This window comes from Zea mays, chromosome 5 (genome assembly GCF_902167145.1).
Source record: "Zea mays cultivar B73 chromosome 5, Zm-B73-REFERENCE-NAM-5.0, whole genome shotgun sequence".
NCBI lineage: Eukaryota > Viridiplantae > Streptophyta > Magnoliopsida > Poales > Poaceae > Zea > Zea mays.
Window position 1 is genome coordinate 217,361,424 of NC_050100.1, and position 6,023 is coordinate 217,367,446.

At 47.1% G+C, this 6,023-nt stretch overlaps 1 long non-coding RNA gene across 1 annotated transcript; it reads right to left on the reverse strand.

The window, feature by feature from the left end:
* Nucleotides 1-418: 418 nt before the first annotated feature.
* On the reverse strand, nucleotides 419-3,482 carry LOC118472116 (uncharacterized). Its single transcript, XR_004849751.1, has 2 exons — nucleotides 828-3,482; nucleotides 419-745 (listed from the first exon to the last, which is right to left on the reverse strand). It is a non-coding gene; the product is annotated as an uncharacterized lncRNA (long non-coding RNA).
* Nucleotides 3,483-6,023: the final 2,541 nt, after the last annotated feature.

The window sequence follows — 6,023 nt, forward strand, 5'->3', positions numbered from 1 at the left end:
TTAAGCCATCCCGTCGGAAGTTTGGCTCTCGGAAATTTTTTGTCGGAAGTTAGCTTAACTTCCTAGAGCCCTCTAGGAAGTTAGCTAACTTCCTACAGCCAAAAAAGCCTCTCGGAAGTTAGTAGATTCTCGGAAGTTAGTAGCTTCACGCCGTCAGCGCCGTCAGCTGACTAACTTCCTACGGCTGACTGTAGCCCTAGGAAGTTAGCTGGATAACTTCCTACGGCTGACTGTAGCCCCTAGGAAGTTATCTGGCTAACTTCCTGCGGCTGACTGTAGCCCCTCGGAAGTTAGCTAGCTAACTTCCTACAACCCAATAAGCTTCTAGGAAGTTAATTTGACCAGCATTACAAATGTTGTTTATTTTTATTTTACACCACATTCCACAACATAACAAATATATCAACAGCTATATATCACAACATATTTTCATATAAAACATCTCACACACAATCACATAACAATATTTAAATCCATAGTCTCATCAACTATTACATCACAGAAGTCTCATCCATAGTCATAATAAGACACATCTCATCATCTAGTACTAATAGGAGACAATATCTCATACATAGTCATAATAAAAGTCTCAAGTATTAGAACACAATAACATGGAAGCTCACGGTCGCCGATCACCATCGGGTTACAGTGACGAGTGATGGTCGATACCTCCACTAGCGAAGAGGGTTTCGATAAAGCCTAACCCATCTTCTCGTTCATGTGTCGGCAAGGTAGTTGGAGGGGTCTAATATACATGTACAAATGATATTTTCTGAGTTACATCATAATATAACTAACAACAAGTAAATGATGATGAATTTGCATACCTGATGTTCGGTAGATGGAGATGTAGGTGTAGGTGGAGGTGAAGACCAAGGATAATGAATGGGAGGTGGTGGGGGGCACCAGGACGTGTATCCCTTAGGCCTGTGCTAGTTGCTACAAATTTGTCGAACTCATTCACATACTACGAGATGGATAGTGTGAATGAAAAAAATATATGCAAACGTTGTCACTGAAAGTTTGCGTAAACCTGTTTCTAAAAGGAAGATGATATTCCAAAATATTATGGCTGACCACTATCCTTATGTAAGTTATCTGCACCAAGTGTATTTAATAACAAATGAAGGTAAATGTTATAGTTAGGGAAAAGCTAGGAAAATGTACACGATTTTGGCACCAAGCACTATTCGTAAGAATACAAAAATCCAACAAAATAAAGTGAAAACACATACATCCTTAGAAAACTTCATGATCTTCCAGTATACTTGATTTTGAATTAAATGTGCACGCCTAATTTAATCCAGCACAACACACGCATTCTCCATCTTGAAAGGGATGCCATGATAAATCATTTAGTTGTGCAACTACATGGTATGTTCTATAAAGTACTTGATCAGTTGAAGCTCTTGAAGTACAAACTATTGAGGTCATGCATGTAATAGTATGATTTGATTTCTTTACAAATAGGATGTTGACACATATTAAGGCCACATATATATATATATATATATATATATATATATATATATATATATATATATATATATATATATATATATATATATATATGTTTTTAGCTTGCACAGATTATATATGCAGCTTCCAGCTTTGTTAAAATCTACAAGTTGACTTTAAGAATTCCCAGATTGTAACCAATATAAGTTTTGACAATCCGCGGGCTAGATTGTTACATTCCAACAATTGCTTCCCCAACATGTAAACGGTAACAATTCGAAAAAAGGACCTTAATGTGTAATACAAAATAAACACAAGTATTGTGATAATATACTTAAAAGATTTAGCCCTTCTGTATGTGCATATATTGTTAATATACTTAAAGGACCTCATCTTTTTTTTGTATGTGTAACATATCTTACATGTACGTACAAAGAGTAATATGACAGAGATGTGGTTATATATGTTCTTTATATGAGCGCCAAAATTCAGCCCTTTCTCTCTAGGAATATGAAGGAAGGAGAACCGCAGAAAAATCAATATGGAACTAATATACGCATTATGCAATAATCAGCCTGATCATTCAATCATCACACCATTATTTAAGATAATGGTCATTGGCTATAGTAGGTCTATCATATCACAGTGACAGTGGTTAACTAAGGTATATGGTACGCGGCAACATGTGTTCTACAAAAAATGGCAATGGGGTGCAACTTATGTTTGGACAATTAACGAACTTGGCTATTCATCTCAATGCATGTTCCTTGCTAAACGACAGAAATATGTTGGTTAATTAGCATTTACATATTTCGCGCCTATAAGAGTCTAAGTTACACATGATTTTTAATTTTTTGTTTCCACAAATGTAGTTTATACGGAGGACTTCCTTTATTCTTTGTGAGATCGAGATCACAAGAAGCTGTTCTTAAGATAATACCCCGACTAAGGGATGTAAGTTTAGAAAAAAAGATGAATTGAACAACCATATGCAAAGGGTAGAAAGAACGTGTAACAAGCAAAAACATGCATGCAGACACTGCTCCTGGATATTTTTTTCCTGCCCCATAACTCCCCATTGCCTTTTCCAGCTTACAACGTACAACGTACCAACGGTACTTTTGTCAGTAGACACAACATCTATACATGTATATACCACTCAAGGCTGCTAGAGAGTCATAAAGAACTATTGGAGTCTATACCACTCAAGGCCCAGACAAATCAAACTACACATGACATGATTTAGGCTACGGTAGGGTTATTTTTCAGTTGACCTTGCGTAAAAGCACAAGAGAAGTCTTCCATTTTGCTTGTGTTGTGGTGCGTAGCTAATAAATGCCTACCATACGATCTACTACATTATGGCAAGATGCACCATGGTATACATATGTAGTATGGACAAAGAGTGAGCAACAGTACAGAAAAGTGGCAATCGGCAAAAGCACGAAAATGAAAACAAGAGTGCTGCTAGCACTAGCACTCATAATATAAACAAGAGATGGTGAGCAGTACCGATGAGAAGATGAGACGATTCAGAAGTTAAACAACTGACCTGCAAATGCTTCTAGCTAGCTAGTCCGGGCTTTGCCGGCTGTAAATTGCTGCTGATGGACATGGACTGTCAATGTAGCAAAGCAAAAAATTGAGTCAGATTTCAAATCATATGAAAGCAACAATAATTGATTAATTAATTCGCCTAACTTGTCTCTATATATATTGTTAAGCCAGCACAAGAATTTGAATGGCCGAAACAAAAATCAGAGAACATGTGTTAATAAGGCTACTCTAGATCCTACGATCAAAAGTTATAATAGAATCTCAAAAGGAGAAGAAGAAGGTAGCAGACGGAAGGAGGAAATTTTCAACTTTCCTTTTTTACGCCCCCGATGCTGTGCAGATGCGGGTGTGGGGGCGGAGGCGGCTGCTGCTGCGGCATGGACGCGCGCGGGGGCATGACGATTGAGCCGAAGAAGAGGAGCTGCTTGGCCGGGGTCGGAGGCGGGCCAGGGCGGGGGCGGCCATGGCAGACAGGGCCGGGCCGGCCGCGACAGGTGTGGGCGGGGGCGGCCGGTGGCGTGGGCGAGCGCGGCGGGGTCGGCCGGTGGCGGGCGGGACCGAGGGAGAGAGACACGAGAGAGACGGGAGTGAGAAAGTTGAGAGAAGAGATAAGGTTGAGAGAGGTTTAAAATAAAAAAATATAACTTCCTAGAGTAAAGCCGTAGGAAGTTACGTAACTTCCTAGAGTTTATATATTTACTCTCGGAAGTTAAGTAACTTCCTAGAGCCGGCCGTAGGAAGTTAGCTTTTCGTTTGACTGGTCAACAGCTGAAACCTAATTTTCTAGAGGAAGCCGTAGGAAGTTAGCTAGGCAGCTAACTTCCTAGAGCCAGCCGTAGGAAGTTAACTTTTCGTTCGACTGGTCAACAACTGAAACCTACCTTCCTAGAGGAGGCCGTAGGAAGTTAGCTAACTTCCTACGGGTTTTTAACTTTCGACAGCTTTTATAAAATACCATAGGAAGTTATGTTTATTTCCTAGAGCTACCAGTTGCCTCTCGGAAGTTATTTATTTCCTACGGTTTGTTATAAAAGCTGTAGGAAGTTAAAAAACCGTAGGAAGTGTATAATTTTGGTGTAGTGGGGCGAGTGGTTCGCGAGGCGGCCGTTGCGCATGCGCGAGCCGTTTGAGGAACGGAACACGGGTGCGCCGTCTTCACGCCGTGAGAGAGGGTTCTCTCGCTGCCCCTGGATGGGACGTAAGCTTGGCTGACAACGTGACCGCTGCTCCTGCCCGCCTGCCACCGCCATTACTGTCGGCCCATTTTTGGCCGTATTGACCGTCGCGCCTGGCTGGCACTGCTGGGTCATACGCAGGGTTGCCTCGAGTCGCGGTACTGGTTCCGCAGTCGAGGAGGCGCGGTAGTGGTGCGAGTGGCGGTGCAGTTGCTCGCATGTAGCAACCGGCGCGCCGGTTGCATGACGTGTGGGCCTGGGCCTCCATGCTGGGTACGTTGGAAGTCGGAGGGGCGCGCCCACTTGGCGCGGTTGCATGTCGCCTGCATGTCTGTCCGCCCTCTCACCCGCTGGTCTGGGCGAAAGTGGAGGAATGCTTGTAACCGCTGGGCAGTTGCATGCCCTGCGCGCGGCGGTTTGGCTCCTTCTGCCCTGGACCAGCTTGCATGACGCGTGGGACCTAGCCCCCGCGCCGTAGGGGAGGACCTTGGAGCGTGTTGGAGAAGACTCATCCCACGACGGCTGAGGACGCAAGCGGGGAGAGTCGCCTTTAAAAGGAGGGTGACCTCCTTGAAAGGCGGCCATGTCTTCGCGCTCCCTTATGCATCGTGTCTTTCCACCTTCCGAGCCCCCGGATGGGGGACGCCCGCAATCCTTCCGCCTTGTCGTTGGAGGAACGCAACTTCGTGGAAGTTGGTACCTTTCAGCCATCGTTCGGCTTCAAGGATTTTCATCATGCAGCCCGGCTGCATCCCCTCGCCGGTGGTCACCCAAGACGGTGACCACCAGCCCCTAGATGGGGAGAAGCAAGCCGGGCTGCGATCTTGGTCCCGCCCTCAGCTTCAAGGATGTTCATCATCCTGGCTGGGGCGGGGGCTAGGATGAGCTGGAGCTCTTCCCCCTGTGCGGGCCGGCCGGTCACCTCCTCTTCCAGCTTCTGGCGGTGGAAACCATCCTCCAGCCCTACGGAGGAGGCGTCCTCCAGCCATGCCGGGGAAGGCGAACTGTTGCTGTCCAGCTAGGATGCAACATTCCGTCTTTCTCCTCGCTTTCGTGGCGAGGACGGGAGTGAGGACCTGCCGGTGCGCCTTGCCAACTGTCAGCGTTGGTGGAGAGGCGGACGCCGCCGTCTGTGCTGACGTGGTGGCAGCTGGAGGAAGCTTCCCCCCTGTCGAGACCGTCAGCGCCGCCGACGGACCGGCCCCCGGCTCTTTAGCTTTAATGTCTGGTTCGCGTCCCTTGAGTGGGGACGCGAACGAGAGCCTTCCGGTGGCCGCGTCCGTCCTGGGGCCATAGCTGCTGCTGTGGGGACGGAACCGGAGTTCCGTTTGCATTGGCACCTTGTGTGCCGGTCTTTTGTTCATTGTGGCTGTCAGGGCCTGAACATGTATGTATTTTTGGCACGGGGCCGTGTTTTTTCTTCATTTCGAGCACGAAGACTCGCCTGTCGACTATCTGAACCGCTTCACCGAGCGTGAGTCGCCTCGTGCAAAGGTGACAAGTGAGGTATCTGTATCCCGGAGGCGTAGGAGTCCCTCGGCTCGGTCGGCCTTGCTGTCCGAGGCTTCTCCTGCTTAGTTAAAGGAACCCTCGGTCGCTCTTCGATGAGCCGAAGCCGAAGGTAGCGGTGTCAGCACGGACAGAGGCAGAGTTGGCTCGAAAAGAAGATTTGGTCGGCCAGAGCCTGGCCGGGTCGTCCACTGGCGGGACCGATGTCGGAGTTGAGCTGTCGAGGCCACAAGCCGGGCTGATGTCTTCGGGGGTCAGCTGGCCGAGGCCTCGGGGTGGCCGGCCGAGCCGTCTGCTCGAGCCGGGTTCCTAGAGAAGACCCTG